The 17865-nt window shown below is 46.1% G+C and overlaps 1 protein-coding gene and 1 long non-coding RNA gene across 3 annotated transcripts in view; one reads left to right on the top strand and one right to left on the bottom strand.

The window, feature by feature from the left end:
* Window positions 1–7281: 7281 nt before the first annotated feature.
* Window positions 7282–12508, bottom strand: LOC116410278. The gene is made up of 2 exons (XR_004222233.1): window positions 12448–12508; window positions 7282–7833 (listed from the first exon to the last, which is right to left on the bottom strand). It is a non-coding gene; the product is annotated as an uncharacterized LOC116410278 (long non-coding RNA).
* Window positions 12509–12669: 161 nt separating this feature from the next.
* plxnb1 (plexin B1) overlaps window positions 12670–17865 on the top strand; it is a 112234-nt gene continuing 107038 nt past the window's right edge. For both annotated transcript variants that reach the window (XM_012961699.3, XM_031901190.1), the window contains exon 1: window positions 12670–13042. The gene's annotated coding sequence lies outside the window, so the exon portion shown is untranslated. The remainder of the gene's footprint in view (window positions 13043–17865) is intronic.

Here is a 17865-nt window from a genome sequence, read left to right as displayed (position 1 = left end):
ATTATCCCCCCACTGCTACTATAGGCACCATCTCTCCCTACTATACCTGCTATCCCACAGCCCCAGTCCCTTCCCAGAGGCTATTATCCCCCACTGCTACTATAGGCACCATCTTTCCCTACTATACCTGCTATCCCACAGCCCCAGTCCCTTCCCAGAGGCTATTATCCCCCCACTGCTACTATAGGCACCATCTCTCCCTACTATACCTGCTATCCCACAGCCCCAGTCCCTTCCCAGAGGCTATTATCCCCCCACTGCTACTATAGGCACCATCTCTCCCTACTATACCTGCTATCCCACAGCCCCAGTCCCTTCCCAGAGGCTATTATCCCCCCACTGCTACTATAGGCACCATCTCTCCCTACTATACCTGCTATCCCACAGCCCCAGTCCCTTCCCAGAGGCTATTATCCCCCCACTGCTACTATAGGCACCATCTCTCCCTACTATACCTGCTATCCCACAGCCCCAGTCCCTTCCCAGAGGCTATTATCCCCCCACTGCTACTATAGGCACCATCTCTCCCTACTATACCTGCTATCCCACAGCCCCAGTCCCTTCCCAGAGGCTATTATCCCCCCACTGCTACTATAGGCACCATCTCTCCCTACTATACCTGCTATCCCACAGCCCCAGTCCCTTCCCAGAGGCTATTATCCCCCCACTGCTACTATAGGCACCATCTCTCCCTACTATACCTGCTATCCCACAGCCCCAGTCCCTTCCCAGAGGCTATTATCCCCCCACTGCTACTATAGGCACCATCTCTCCCTACTATACCTGCTATCCCACAGCCCCAGTCCCTTCCCAGAGGCTATTATCCCACTGCTACTATAGGAACCATCTCTCCCTACTATACCTGCTATCCCACAGCCCCAGTCCCTTCCCAGGGGCTATTATCCCGCTGCTACTATAGGCACCATCTCTCCCTACTATACCTGCTATCCCACAGAGCAGTACACAGAGACTCAAATAGCTCCCAAACAGGCCCAATAAATATTCACCATGCAGCATCTTGCAATGATTTTATAAGCTATCCCTTATCCCACATTTACAAAACAAGGGTTAGAGAATAAATCGGTAGCAGTAAAAGTCTCTGGTGACATAATGCAATCTCACTGATTTAAAAATTACCATGGACAGTTTTAACAAACCTTGTCCATAAGCCCAATTTGAGTTGGGCTTATCAGCCCACTATGGCCAAATGGAGCATAGGTAGAGAATCAGAAGGTTTAGGGAGGCTCAGCATCAGACCAACCGCTTCATAATAGTTCTCTGCAGGAAAGCCATCTATTGGTAGACTCCTCAAATGCAAATCTCACCCCTCCCCAGCCACTAAGATCCCTTCCCCTGCCACTAATGATATTTTGCCCCACTGAGTTACATCACTTATACTGCCAATAGCAAAAACTTTTCATACATTTATACTGAAGAAACCACCGATTAAGTTGCCATTTTCAGGGTTGATACACAGCGAAACTGCCCATTTCATGCAAGGTTATTTCAGCTGCAGAACATTATGATCCTCTTCTACATTAGACTTACAGAGGCTGGCCAACATTTATTTCTGACAAAATATTCTCCCTGAAGATGGAAAGAACTAATATGGATGAGTAAATGAAATCATTATCTGTTGAATAGACTAAGTGACGGGTTTTTCCTAGTGCCCAAGTGGGCTAGTCCTATCCTGACATAATGCCCTATCCCCTATATTAGGACTTTCCTATGAAAAATGCAACAGTTACCAAGTAAAATTATAATAAGTTAAGTGACAGATCAACTGGGACAGGGACAGTCCTTAAAATCACTATTGGAATAAGATTTATATAAGAAAACCCTGCTATGATTAAGAACCCACGACCCACTGGCCTGAAATTAGCCAGATATCGATCGGCCAGGTTAAAAGATTCAGTCGGATCGGGGGCCGCATCGGCTCGTTGATGCGGTCCCTGAACCGACTGCCCCAGTCCCGCCTACATAATCCGGTCGTTTGGCCCCAGGGCCAAACGATCGGATTATTTTTTTTTTCAACTTCAAGATCCCCGATATCGCCCACCCGTAGGTGGGGATATCGGGGGAAGATCCGCTCACTTGGCGATCTCACCAAGCGAGCGGATCTTACCGTGTAATCGCTCCGTGGGTTCTTACCCTGAACGATTGTGTGATGACCAGAGGGTTGTTCCTCAAAGTCCCAGAGCTCTAGAGAATAATTGGACACACTTCTAATCAGATAGTTTAAGATTGTCTATCAGCTAAAAATGTTTAACTTGGGATATTACTGAATAAAGGGTGCAATAACGCTATTACACAAGGCCATTTACTGTTCAGTGTGTTTGTTGAGTATGTGTCCATAACATGTCCATTGTTGTGCCAGTGATCGATTCCATGGATATCTTCTTCTCAGGGTTATCAGACGTAAGGTCGGATTGTAACAGTTCAGTTCTTTAGGTGATGCCATTCTGGGGGTGGGGGCATTGGTTGACTGACTGACTGAGGATTAGCTATTTCTATGGCCAATCAGTGTATAAATTAAAATATAAAAAATATTAACCAAATGTCATACTCCCAAATGTAAAACAACCCTATATGCCTCCTGCACCCCAGTGAGATATGTAAGGTATCAGTTCTTCTCATGATCCAGTAATTATATACCCCAACATCTGTCTTTAATTAGGCAAGACAGTAATTAAGACAATAATTAAATGGGTTGTGGCTTATAAAAAAGTGTGTGTGGTCTGCTTTGAATTGGGTGTTACCTGAAATAAGGGTCGGACTGGAAAAAACCCAGTAGGCCCCCACCATTATGGGCCCCGGCGGCCCAGACCCAATCCCCCAGGGCACTATACCAAGCTGCAGGTCTCCCTCTCCCCGACGCACTGACCATAAGTGTAATTTAGGAGTGCTCGGGAGAGGGGGTCGAACAGGTGGGGGGGCCTGCGGAGGGGGTTTGAAAGGCTGCGGCAGGGGCCATTGGGGGTGCAGGGGCCCCCAAGGCAGAACCCCTGGTGGGCCCTGCATCCCCCAGTCTGACCCTGCCTGATATTATTTTTTTTTATATTTGCGATTTTATATTTGCAATTAAGAGCCTGGCATCAGGAGTCATGGTGCCTCACACTACTAAGTTAGCGGGGCTTGTGGGGGGGTTAAGGTGTATCAAGGTTGGGAGCAGAATGGGTTAAGTAGTTATGTGTGTTAAGACCATTTTTTTCCCCATAGTGAATGCATTCAACTTGCCAACAAGTAGCATGGGGCCACTCCACCATTTTAATTTGGCCATGGTTCATTATGTACTTTTACATCTCTCGAGCCCTCACGGGACCCTAATTGCGGTACCCTCTGGATCCCACTAATGGGGGCCCTGACCTCTGGGGCCAACTGCTGCTTCTGAGGCAATTAGTAATACTCTGCGGAAGTCAAAGCCAATGTTTGGCCAGTGGCAAATGGGCCTTTGGCCCAATACTCTGATAGGATAAAGGTTTATCTAGCACTATGAATGTTCTAATATTCCGACTTCCAACAGATGGATCATTCATTCCACACAATGCTCTGACCGACTACGGGCTGCCTCTTCCTTATGAAGATTCTAATTGGCTACAGGTTGGTTTTAACCAAAGAAGCAACTCTAAAGCACACTGAAACCCTAGTGAGCCAGCCCCGGAACATGAGTGTCACAGAATACTAGAGATGAATTTTGTCTTATAATGAGAACATTTGGGTCTGGTTCTTACAAAATTCTAATGATCAATAAGAAGAACATTCTGTTCCTGCAGTCACATAGGATTACGGCACAAATAATGATTTTTAATGATCACATTGTCCCTAAAATCTATGTTAAACTCCACATTGGGTGCAGACAGCAGCAAGCACCACAACAAAGAGACTGGCTCAAGGATGGGTCTTGGCTGGTTAGTAGGGGCATCAGATTAACCAGCCTAAACCTATAAATAGGAACATGATTAAAATGATTACAGCACATGCCTTGTGTGACATTGATCAGAGATCAAGGACCGACCTTGTGTAACTGTTGATTTGGGATAACAGATAAGTGCAGGGATCCTGCTGAACGCTCAGTGATTTCCTAGGGAGTGAGTGGAAAAGCTGCTACAGGGGCATGTCTATGGAAATACAGATTGCACCACTGAACTTTATGCAGGAATTAAACATTGTGCTTTTAGGCAGGGAACAATCTGATAAATTGCACGTTTCATTTTCTTAGGGGCAGACTTAAGCTGCCAATTTGAGTCCTTTATACTGATTCAGCAGCTTATATTATTATTATTAACATTTATTTATAAAGCGCCAAAATATTCCACAGCGCTGTACAATAAGTGGGTTTCATACATTGGACATACAGAGTAACATATAAAACAATCAATAACCGATACAAGAGGTGAAGAGATCCCTGCCCAAAAGAGCTTACAATCTACATATGCCCATGTATGGGAACCCACAATAGCCCTAACTGACTGATATCTGGCTGAAAATGGGCAGTCAAAAGGGCAAGTTTGATTTTTTAGTCGGATCAGGGACCACAGTGGCTCATTGATGAAGTCCTCGTTCTGACTCTTCCTATCCCCTTTATTGTAGTGCCTAGAGGTGGCCACACATGTGACTGAAGATCGTTCAGTCCGCCACTTATGTTCAGGGCTGAAACGGCAGATTTGGAAGTACAACCAATAGGATTTCTACCTCCTTCTGCCGATTCAGCCCTGAAGGCAGATTTTGCTCAGGCGCCTTCTATGGCGCCCGATCAAAATCTTTTAACCTGGCCGATCGGCGAGTCGACCGATATTAGCAGCTTCCTGCGATATCGGTCAACTCGCCGACTTGCCATACACGCACTGAATATCGTACGAAACGAGGTTTCATACAATATTATCGGTGCGTGTATGGCCAGCTTAGGGCCAAAGAACTGCATTAGCATGATATTGCCCACCCAAGGGTGTTTTGCAACCTCGCCAAACAAGCAAATCTTACCGTGTATGGCCACCTTTAGAGGAAACATTAGCTGGGGGCTGCAGGATCCTGATGTATAAACTAAAAACATCCAAAAGTTGCCATACAATATACGTCTTTTGTCCTTTTCACAGCTTTTGTTGTCCTATTTGCATCCCTTCGGGTGCTTGATTGTTCTTCGCACACCCCCTTTCTGTCCCACCCAGGCACTAACATTCCACAACTCTACAAAAAATAACTTAATAAAATGGCCAAAAACAGCTATAATATAAAAATAATCAAATGTCTTTTTTTTCTGGGTTTGGGCCTAATTTTTGGGCTAATTTTTGGGCCTAAGTTTTGGGCTAATTATGCCAAATTTTACTATGTTGCCAAGTATGTGACCTTGGTAGCCCCCCTGTCAGTACGAGGCGGGTACTGCTGAGCGAGAAAAATAATGTTTTCCCCCTTCCCTTGTTCTGGGAGCGAGAGTGTAGAAAGCCGGCTTTTGTTTGCCTGCGTTTTGCATGTTGACTTGTCCGGCTAACATTTCTAGGGAAACATGCTACAGGAAAAGAAGGGGGTTGCATTTTAATGAGGTCTCACAATGGAGGTGTCAGTCGACAGGCAAACCACAGTTGACCTTAAAAACTAGGCATACCTGCTTAGCATTCACGGGCCGTCGGCAAGATGCCTCAATGTTTGCTGACTCCCCATGTCTTGCAGGCACGGAATTAAAGGAAGGAGAGAGTGTGGGAAATTGAATTTATCAATGAAACGTGGACTGTAACATCCCTTTCATGTGTTATCCCAGCCCATGAGATGTACTAACTAGATCTGTGTTATATTGGACGTGCCCATGCTTAAAGGACAAGGAAAGGGTAAAAAGCATTGGGGCATTTTATGGTAAATCACATCCCCCCCCCCCGTTACCCTAAAGGGGAGTTACTAGTAAAACACCTCTATGCTTTTTATTTAATCCTGAAGATGTGTATACAGTAATATCCAGTAATTCCGTCTACTTCCTTCTAGTTTTAGGGGTCTTATTCCTTTACAACCTAGCAGGAGCAACTAAAGGCAAATAGCATATATATTACCTATGTGAGCTGCAGTGAAGTTTGCACTGAACGCAGCAAGCACTCAAAGGGTTAAATCACTGCAAGGACGTATTTGTCCTTATTTGTCTAAAGGCACACAGGGGTTTTCTGCGACCCCCTGGGACCTACCTGGGGTCGGTGGCTGCTTGAGTTCCCTTCCCAGGATCTTACAGTGTTTACTGACCAGGGGCATATACAGTTAAAGCAAGAGCTAGACTGATGGTTTTCTTCCATTGTTCAGTTATATAGATTGTTTATACAGTCTCTTGCAAGAAGGCCACCTACCTCCCAATAGACCTGTTTTTGCAGGACAGGCATGATGCTTGATTGTACGTAGGTGGAGCTTTGGGTGGATCAGGATTGTGGCTCTGCATGGTCAGGGTGGCTCAGAGCATGGGAAACAAAGCCAACTGGCCCATTGTGGTACCAGGAAAAAGCTTGATGGGCACCTGTCCATTGGCTTGAGTGCTTGTAGAGTGTAAGCTCTTTTGGGCAGGGCTCTCTTCACCTCTTGTATCAGTTATTGATTGCTTTATATGTTACTCTGTATGTCCAATGTATGAAACCCACTTATTGTACAGCGCTGCGGAATATGTTAGCGCTTTATAAATAAATGTTAATAATAATAATAATAATATTAATGCTTCCATTCCCACAGGCAGCAGGCTGACACCAATTCAAGTTGCTTGCACTTTTCCGACTGCCATTGTTAAATTGTTTGCACTGTGCTGATGCTCGCAGCCTCAGAAGGGCTGGGGTTTGGGGTAGTCAGGCAGGTATATGTGTCTAGTGTCCCCCCCAGCTTTGCACCCGTCCCTTCTGCCTACCCCTAGTTCTGACCCTGGTTTGTAGGAGCATGGCTGGCCATGGTCTGGGTGGCTCAGGACATGGCCTAATTTCCCCATTACTGGGAGATAAATAAAATCAGCTGACCCACTGGGGTACCAGGAAAAACCTGGGAGGTCAGCAATTCAATTACTTCAGTGCTTTTATTCCCGCAGGCTGTCACCAATACAATTTAATCTATACTTTTCGTACTGCCACTGCCAAGGAGTCAAAACCTGTGCTATTAAGCCATCCAAGGCATCACCAGCTGGTGGGAGAGGTGTGTATGTAAGTCACACAAACTGGAGACCTTCCTCACACACCCTAGCTCTCCAAAACTGAAAAGCTCGTTGCACAATGCTGGAGGGATCGGCACCCTCCCAAAAATTACAAATAGTAAAAAAGCCCTGGCACTCAGAGCTACAAACGGGACCAGCCCTTAGAAATCTTTATTGCTGAGGTGCAACATTTCGGGCCAAAATAATTCCTTTATCAAGCATATGTAAGTCAGCCCAGACTAGGAGTTGAGGAGTATACAAGGGGCCCTTAAAATCAGGTTTTCTGAGACTGGAAAATGTTGGGATGTATGGCTACAAAGTCTGGGGAACGGGGATGAGCTTTACCATAGTGGCAGTCAGCGTAGCAAAGAGGGACAGGGAAAAACTGAATATTGTGGGTTCCCATTGGATAGAGTGTATGTTGTGATGAATTATGACACTATTGTGTCACTAGTTCCATTGTCCCCAGTATTATGCCAATACAGGTGCAAGAGAGCTGTGGGGCAGTAGGTACGGGGTAGGCAACTTTGATATCACCAGCAGCATCATGGAAGGCTCTGGGCCAACTCCTTGCTTGAGCTACAGCCATGAGTGAGCCACAGTATTTGCTTGGGTGGGCACACAGAGAAGCGCAAGGGAATCACAAGCAAGAAGTACACAGTGTCCAACACAACTCCATATTGTACATATTTCCACTGGAAAAATAAAATGAGAAAAAAAGATTAGTGTCCCTTTAAAATAACATTCAAGTTGTGTAATTTGAGCTGAAGGATCGAGTAAAGGATTCCAGTCACTGAACTACAATTCCCAGCATCCTTGTGGTTTATTATACAGTCTTGGTGTTAACAGTTTGTGGCTGGTGAAGCTGCTATGAATGGAAGAGTGAAAGTCCTGCGGTCAGGCCAGAGAAATCAATGGCAATTTGATAACAAGGCAAATGTTAAATCCATAAATAATGCAAGAGCCGGGCTTGATTTTTATTTCATCTTTATGGCCACAAATAAAAGGGGGGTTCTTACAGCTCACAGCATTGTCCCCAGCCCAGACGTGATATACACATTGCCCATGATATTCCACATTATCACTGCCTATACTGTTTTATTGCATCGCAGGGAGCTCTGGTTTTATTGCGCCGCTCGCTCATCTCCCACCTCTGAGATTCACATGCAAAAGCAATCTTAGTCCCCAGCCTGCCAGAAATACTAGCCCATATGCTAGCCCCCAAACTAGCTCATATGCTAGCCCCCAAACTAGCCCATATGCTAGCCCCCAAACTAGCCCATATGCTAGCCCCCAAACTAGCCCATATGCTAGCCCCCAAACTAGCCCATATGCTAGCCCCCAAACTAGCCCATATGCTAGCCCCCAAACTAGCCCATACGCTAGCCCCCAAATTAACACATATGCTAGCTCCCAAACTAGCTCATATGCTAGCCCCAAAACTAGCTCATATGCTAGCCCCCAAACTAGCCCATATGCTAACCCCCAAACTAGCCCATTTGCTAGCCCATATGCTAGCCCCCAAACTAACCCATTTGCTAGCCCCCAAACTAGCTCATATGCTAGCCCCCAAACTAGCCCATATGCTAACCCCCAAACTAGCCCATTTGCTAGTCCATATGCTAGCCCATGTGCTAGCCCCCAAACTAGCCCATTTGCTAGCCCCCAAATTAGCTCATATGCTAGCCCCCAAACTAGGCCAAATGCTAGCCCCCAAACTAACCCACATCATCACCATTCCTCCACTAGTGTCATTAGCATTCTGGCTTGTATTAAGGGCTATAATTTCCTTTTGCAGCACCATATGAAGGCATTTCTGGCTATATATATATATATATATATATATATATATATATATATATATATACACAGTATATTAATATAAAAGCAAAAAAAAACGTTCTGCATCTCTGGTTGGCTTGCCTTCTATATGCCTTTCCCCCAAATGTAGCAAACAGACACAAATTTTGCCCAGGTGCTGTAACCCATAGTAACCAATATGACGTTTGCTTCTACACAGGTGACTAGTAAATGCTACCTGCTGATTGGTTGCTATGAATTACTGCACCTGGGCAAACTTTGTGCCTTTTTACCTGTTTCATAAGAACAGAAGGAGGCATGGCCTAATAATCTAAGGGTTAGTTCTGATTTAAATGGAGGCAAATGGGGAACAAGCTGATCAGAGAGGTAAGTGGCTCTCCCCATAGCAGAGAGATACTCTTGGGTTTCACCGAGCCTGTAGGGAGTGATACCAGAGAACTATGCCAGAATGGGTATTTACCTTTACTAAGCCACCATCACTAATCATGGGGTCCTATACTACTAAGCCAGCAGGGCCCTTGGGGTGGCCCCAGTGAAAAAGAAATAACCCCTAGTATGGCAGCATAGGTATCCCCTATAGTAGAGGAACTTTGGGGTGTATAGTGACAGCAGTGAATGTCCAAATATAGAATTCTATAGACCATGCCATATCAGTTTTAATAAAGCTCATATCCCATGGATGTTATCAGCTTGAAATATTATTGCTATTCAGTGAGGCTTGGGCAATTCCTCTCCTTCCTGCAGCCTGTATTTAATATACAGCTCTATGCTTCCATTGGGCACAGTGTCAGGGCAAAGCCAATACCCTGACTGCACTGTTAGAATTATCCACCACCATTAAGCATGTCATAGATTGTAAGTCTATCTATCATCTATCTATCTATCTATATCTATCTATCATCTATCTATATCTATCTATCTTTCTATCTCTATGTGCCTATGTCTCTCTACATATGTGTCTATCTATTAGCTATCTTTTTATCTGTCTATCATCAATATATTATTTATCTATTATCTAATCTATTGACTCTCTAGCTATCATTAATTATCTATTTATCATCTATTATCTATCCATTAATTATCATTTAATCTCTCCATCCATTTATCATCTATCTTGATGTGTCAATGTATCTATTATTTATCTATTTTATCTATCTATCAGTCTCTCTATCTTTTTTAACTGTCTATCATCAATCTTTTATCGATCTAATCTATAAATTCTCTAGCTATTATTATCTATCCTTTATCTACCATTTAATCTCCCCATCCATTTATCATCTATCTATCTATCTATCTATCTATCAGTCTATCCACCATCTTCCTCTCAAAAGCCTAGTTACACTACAAAATGAAAATCATTAACATTTAATATTCATGTTTTGGTACCCTTTCTAGAAATCATGATCGTTTTCTTGGTAAATACGTGTAGATTTCCCGGTAGGGCGCTGGGGGGGGGGCTCATGAATATTCATTACTTATTATAATGTATTGTCTAAGGCTCTACTGACGACAATAGACTTTATTGAGGCGACAGATAAAAGATGGTAGCGCACAGCAGAACTGACTAATAGAAACAGGACTCCCGCAACAAAAAACAGATTTATTTCCAATTGTTGTTTTTAAACTTGTTTTTCTATCTCTTCACCCTTCTATCTATCTATCTGTTATCAATCTTACAAACTATCAATTATTAAATCCAGAATAAACTAATTCTGCTGTATAATAAAACTGATTTTTCAGATTCACTGGCACAGCCACCAGGACTGCACCCAGGCCTGCCCTGCCATAAGGTCTGCCGGAGACGCTGCGTTCTTGGTGATGGAATTTGGCGCATTTCCTAGGTTGATGGCAGGCTGGGAGAAGGGGGGTCAGGGTGCAAATTTCGGCAGGGCCAGTGGTCATGATGTGGGCAGAGGACGGGAGGCCCCTCACCCCTTATGAATACAGTGCAGCCAAACACAGGCAGAGCTTTATTCATGGGGAGAATGTATATCTCTGAACAGATCTCTGCAGCAATTCTGCTGTATGGTGGCAGGGGCAAAAGTGCAAACCATAGTATACAGACTGGGGTGTCAGGGGCTCACTGCCCCCCCACTAGTGTCCTTGCGGCTACATTGTGAGGGGGAAAGGCGGCATTTGTGGTCAATGATGGGTGGGAGCTGGGCCCACCAGGTTTTTTCCCGATGCCCCACTGGCCCAGTCCAACACCGATAAAGTATTACACTGGGCTCCTGACTGCACCTCCAGCACAAATAAAAGGCCAGGCCCAGAGAATTCTGATTTAGAAGGGCCCCGGGCAAATTGCGCAAACAGAGGAGCTTGATAGGAGCAGCAAGGGGGCAAACTCCCCTGACCAACAATGAATTAATTCCACTGCTCCCAATAAACTGACTGACTTATTAGCACATTAGTATTCATTTTAACTATTTAAATGAACTGCTTATTAGAGAGTAACATTAGCTGTTTATATTGGGAGCTATTTACTGAATTATTTGATCGTCTCCAACATGAACTTTCCAGCAGGGGAATGACTGGTTATTGGGCCCCACAGCAACACCATTGGGCCCCTACGCTTACACAACGTATGAAACATATGCAAAAACTTGCGTTATTTTCAAAGAAACATATGCAGCTTACTTATAAACGCAACTGACCCCTCAATTTAAAGACTGACTTATTATTACATTACTTCATCAATAATCAGTAAGCAATGACAGCGCAGAGCAGGGACAGGTAGGAGCGTAGGGTTTAAACTCCACTGACCCGTATGAACTGGCTGTTAATTAGCACATTAATTAATAGAGCTCTTTATATGAACTGCTTATTACAGAGTAATCTACTGTTTATATTGCACACACAAGGGACGTGGCCAAAATGTTAATACTCCGTGCTCCTGTTTATGCTCGCACTGCGCTACTATCTTTTAGTGCAATAAGAGGGCGTGGTAACGTAAATGTAGGCGTGTCCTCTAGCAGCGCTGGGTTCTATCACTTAGCGGGCGGAGGGTTTAATAGGCCCTGGGCATTAGGGGTTTATGCCCCCCTGCCCATATAAATAACTCGTATGGGGCTCCAAATTTTCTAATGGCGGCAATTGCACAATCCACCTTTGGTTTTGCCAAAGTGCAAGGGTTCATGGGGGGGGGGGGTTTATTTTCTACATAGGTCTCCCATGGGCCATCCCCCTAAATCTGTAGCTGTTTGTACTATTACATTATATTATTACATTATATATATATAAGTACAACTAAGCACAGTTTGGGTGCCTTTTTGTGGCCATGTTGGTCCCCCTTTAGCAATATAGTCAGGGTATCCCTTTACCACAAGAATTGCCCTGTCAACAAGATTACACACATATTATTCCCATGAATCACCAAACTGATTATATAACCCACTATATTGTATTACAGTTATACAAATAATGCTGTTGTTGCCGTAAAGCAAGGTTATCCCTAGAATTTTATAAACATAAGTGAACGGGGGTCTTACCGAGATGAATTAAAGTTCATAGTGAAGCACCATTTCCCACATTGCGTTACGTACCTGTCCCACTGCGCTACTATATTTTAGTGCAATCAGGGGCGTGGTTATGTAAGTGAGAGGCGTGTCCTCTAGCAGCGCGGGGTTCTATCACTTAGGATTTAATGGGCTCTGGGCGGGGCTGGGGGCGGGGCTTGTTCCATTGAATCCGGGAGAGTGGCTTGGAGGCAGATTGAAATGTGTAGGGGAGAGAGGCGCAGGCGAGGCGGACGGGGCGCCCAGTGATGGTCACATTGGCACACTGCGCTCCCACAGAGCGGGGCAGGAGGGTGTGAGTGAGGGGCTGGGGGCACAGGGAAGCGGCATGCAGGGCGGGAGAGCCTGAGCCAGCAGAGTGCCACACACACTGCCCGATACACTGCAAGGGACTACGGGACACCCCCTTGGGCAGGGCGCAAGAGACTGTGAGAGGGCACTGCCCAGGGATGGATCGGTAGGCAGAGCTGCCATAGTGCCTGTGTGTGGGGGCACCCCTGTGGATTACTGCGCTTCTGTACTGAGGATGGATCCATTCAGTTAGAGGGACCGGATCATTTTGCAGAAGGTAAGGGCACTCCGGTGCCGGGACTCGTTGCTGGGTGCAGACTGGCACTGAGGTGCTGCCACCTACCTTGTGCCCGGCTCATTAACTGGGTAAAGATCGGGGGGGGTAAAAAGTGCAAATGTATGGGGGGCTGAGGGGAATTCGGGCTAATAAAGTGTATTTGCGCTGTTGCTGGGGTGCTGCAGGGTTGAGAGGGAAATGTAAACAAGGGGTTAATAGTTTTGGGGGGGATAATGTATGTAAATATGTTGGGGGTTCAGTTGTGTTGGGTACAGGGGAGTGAGTGTGGGGAGTATGGCAGTGTATGGAGCTAAACACGTGTAGTGTAAGGGATCGGGGTGGAAGGGGTTAATGTGTGCGATGTTTAACTAACAGGGTAACTTTAGCCTGGTGCTTCTGTGCTGCCCCCTGGCACAGTAAGGGTGCTATTCTGGGGGGGGGGGGGGCAGCTGTACTGGGGGGAGTGAGCCCCCTTCTGGGCACAGAGCTCTTCCTTCCTCAGCAGAGATGGGATTTTTTTGTTGTTTGGGGAAAAACAGATCAATATTGTGTTTCTGCTGTGGCTCAGGGTGGCAGACAAAAGGCAGTGGGAAATGCTTTGTGATGGGGAAGGGGCTGGAATGCCATTAGCTGGGCATAGCCTGCACTAGGTGCCACATTAGCTGGGCATAGCCTGCACTAGGTGCCACATTAGCTGGGCATAGCCTGCACTAGGTGCCACATTAGCTGGGCATAGCCTGCACTAGGTGCCACATTAGCTGGGCATAGCCTGCACTAGGTGCCACATTAGCTGGGCATAGCCTGCACTAGGTGCCACACTAGCTGGGCATAGCCTGCACTAGGTGCCACACTAGCCCAGCTACTTGCCCGCCGTGCTCACAGTAAGTGCCTCAGTGTGTGGGTGCATTTGGTTCAATAGTTTGTGAGCAAAAATGGGGTGTCACCTGCTGCTGTCGCTGAACTACAACCTGCTTTGGTTATTGATGCATTCTGAAGGCTAAAGGTGCAATAAATTGAAGTCATATTTGTATGTAGGGGGGTGCTGCTTTCCTGCATTAACTGTGGCCCCTGCCTTGCTCGCTCCCTGTCTGCCCCCATCCAGGCATGTCTCTGCTGAACTCGCTGGCTGACCCCCATTGCTGGCCATAGATACCAATGCTTTATCTCTCACTAGATCCCCAATTCCCCGACCCCTGCTGGGAACTGCTGCCATAACTCAGGGAGCCAACAGTTGCAGGGACATTCCAGCTGTAGCAGTCACTTTATTTTGATAGCAGCACATAGAAGGGACGCCAGCCTCGCATTCACTTGCATTGTGGATTGCATGGCTGCCCTTGGGTGATCCTTGTGGGATCGATAAAACCAAGTTAACTCATCGCTGCTCATTCCGATGATAGAGGATGTTGCCTTCCCCATAGACTGGCATTTACTCATCCTATTGACTCTCTGCCAGAGCCAGTTTAGCTCTTGGGGAGGAACGAGTCCCTTTTGTCTCAGTTGAAGGATGGGACTGTCAGTAAACACTGTAACAGTTTGTGGCCCTCTAAAATCAGTCTATTGGCCCCCTATCCGCTGTAGCACCTTTTTTTAAGTCTTGGGAGAAAAAACTGAATTGCCTTGTGTGTTTATAACAAAGGACCATACACCCCTAGCTGTGACCTGATGGGGTTAATTAATAAATATTTAAAGTTTAAGCTTAACTTTTATCATTAAGTAGTTAGTGCGACTCTAACTTTATATTAAATAACTCTTTTTGCACTGAAATTCTAACAGCTGTCTGGTTGCTATGGCCTTGGGGCCTAGCAACAAGCTGCTAATTTCAGTTAGATGGCGAGTAAAAATGGCAGTTAAAATCTACTCTGGTGGTTAAGAGAAACAAAAGTTTTTGTCTCTAAAATGAAATTCTAATAAGATGGATTTATTCCTCTGTTAGGCTTCTGTTTAGATTGTCAGCTCTTGGTAGCAGAAGTATTGTTACAGACAATAGAGAAGCAGGCGAGGGAGTATTGGCATTTGAAGGTCACGGTAACAATTCACAGGCGGCAGCAATAACGCCGAGCAGATCCATCCATTTAATGAGATGAGAATGAGTTATGCGCTCGCCCTCGGCTCTGGAATCGGCACGTTCACAGGCAAATGTAGGGCTGGAGCCTGGCAGTCGCTGCACCTTCCCTGCCATTCTAAAGCAACACCTTCCCTGTTTCCGCTGAACTGCAAGTGGCATTTCTAGTGCAGGGATGGGCAACCTGCAGCCGCCCAGATGTTGCCAAACTGCAGTTCCCAGGGAATTGGCTCGTTCTTATGGATAAAGCAGAAGCCACTAGGGCAAATTTGTCTACTGAAAAAAAAATTGTCTCTGTCAGTGAAAAGGTTAAATTCCTGGAAGCCCAGGGTGCCTTTCTGTTGTTAGGAGCCAAGAGGGGGTGCCTTTCTGTTGTTAGGAGCCAAGAGGGGGTGCCTTTCTGTTGTTAGGAGCCAAGAGGGGGTGCCTTTCTGTTGTTAGGAGCCAAGAGGGGGTGCCTTTATGTTGTTAGGAGACAAGAGGGGGTGCCTTTAGTATGTACGTGGGGGCTGCAGTGGAATCTGCAGTGAGAATGGGGAGTGGATGGTAACCCTGAAATTTAAAGGGGAAGGCAGTTTTTGGGTGGAGTTCCTAAGCCCCCTCCTAGAGGTGTATTTGCTCCTCATCTCTTTCAAGTGCAATTGACTCTTTCACAACTTGAAGGCCACCTTTCCTCATTGTCCTCAGCTCCTGCTGTTTCCCAAGCCATCTGCATTCCTGGGGCAATGGCTGACAAGGAAAGTAAGGGGGGGGGGGGGATAATGAGGATTTGGGTCTAAACTTTAGGATTTGGTTATTTAGTGCTGTGGGGAGGAGGAGTCGGCCAGCTTGTTTAGTGCTGTGCCATAAATCATCGGCTCAGCAGGGGGTCGGTCAGGACACTAGGACATTTTTCCTGGACTCATGCAAGAGATATGGGTAGCAGGTAGAATTAACCCCTGCCTGGTTCTTGCGGGGCCCGGGGTGGTGCTTGCCGGCCCCTATTGAGCAGCGTTAGTTGAACTCTCTGCACTAAAAGAAATGCTTCATCGTGGGCAAAATAAAAAGGGGTAAAAGAAAGCTTGGCATCCTCTTTTGTTCCTATTGTTCCGGGGCTGTGAATGGGCTGTGGAGCTGGGGGGGGGGGGGGGGGGGGGGATGGTGCTGGAGTTGCTTATCATCTATTCAGCCTCACAGTAACAGCTGCTGCTGCCTGCATGCCTTATCTCAGCCAGTTCCATGGGGGACGGACCTGAGAGACTGCAGGAGGGCTGCATATGGGACTCTCAGGAGAGCCAACACCAGCGTAATCTTGTCATAGGCAGTGGCAATTCTCCATACCCAGTGCCCAGTGAACCCTGCCGTCCTTACTGTCGAATAATTGGTGGTGTGACCTGCACCTCCCAGCATCCTCTGCCAGCCCTTGTATTTGGGAACAGCAAGTCTTGACATGTGGGTTTTTGTTTTTGGTTCAAAGCTCCCCTTCAAACATGTGTTTAGGGCCCACATTATCTTGTACAGAAGCTTGGTAATGGTAAGAATCGTTGTTACTCAGGGCAAAAAGCATTCACAACAAACCTCATTCCCTAAGTGGCCTTCAGTCTGGGACCCCCTTTCCATTGCTTCCCGTGGTTTGGGAACCTCTGCACAAGACAAAGACCACCCCATAGGGCCGTCCAGCACCCACTGTTTGTGTTGATATTAGTGTTGAGCCTTAAAGGACCCCATCAGCACAGGAGAAGCTCTGTTGATTAGTGCCCCTAGCCCCTGGGATGGCTGGGGCAAGTTAGAACACTCATATAGATGCAACTGTTTATTAGTTATTGGCCTCTGAGCCAACACAGGAGGTTAAATACAGCTGTTTGCTTTGGGCTTTATTGCCCCTGTGTCTCATGTGAGTGTGCTTGTTTGAAGGTTACAACAGGTCTGTATCTCTTATGGGCTCAAGTGTTGTCTGAATTGGCCCTCGCATTCCTTTGTAGATTGCTCATCCATTGTCTTTACAGCATTCTGACATCACTTTTCCCGTCTACGACTGGGTAATGCCAGCCTTCCAGCCATAGGCAGCCAACTGATGCATGGCGCTATTGGCTCAGAACTGAGTGCATCAAACTACCAGCTAGTGCTGCCCTTGAATGCCCATAGCGATAATCTGGGCAAACTCAGGTGAAGATCCCTAGTGGGCTGAAACATGGCGGGGATGCGTTTTCACTTTATACAGTATAATCAATACTCAAAGCATATACGCGTGTGCTCTATAAAGGGCCGGACTTATAAACTGCGGGGCCTAATTAGGACTATTTTGGCAGGGGCCCCCTAAACAAGGTGTTGGCAGTTGGCACAGGGTTCAAGGGCTGGGTGGGAAAATAAGCCCTGTCTCTCGCTCTGAGACTGATGTTATAACCCTATAACTCTTTTCACCTCCCTTTCTCTTGTTCCATTAGCCCCCAACATTTCATGGCACAGTGTGGCCCCTAAGCATTGAGCACTGACACACTATATACAGTGTGAGACAGTAATTATTAGCCCCTCAAGCACACTATACACCGTGAGTACCCTGGGGTAGCTGTATGAATGCGGTGCCTACTTTGTGTTTAATGTCCCTGGACACATAGCAACATTATCAGGCAATGGTTGTTGAGGGTGCCCTGGACAGCTTTATGTGCTTATTCCCGCTGGTGCATGGCCCAATAGGTCCAGTTAGCCCAAGGCTGGACCTGGCTCTATATTTCATATAATTCATACTTAGAGTGCATCTTGCTAAAGGGTTTTTCTGTTTTTG

This window comes from Xenopus tropicalis, chromosome 4, assembly GCF_000004195.4.
Source record: "Xenopus tropicalis strain Nigerian chromosome 4, UCB_Xtro_10.0, whole genome shotgun sequence".
In the NCBI taxonomy this organism is placed as follows: Eukaryota; Metazoa; Chordata; class Amphibia; order Anura; family Pipidae; genus Xenopus; species Xenopus tropicalis.
This window is presented reverse-complemented; position numbering and strand designations above follow the sequence as displayed.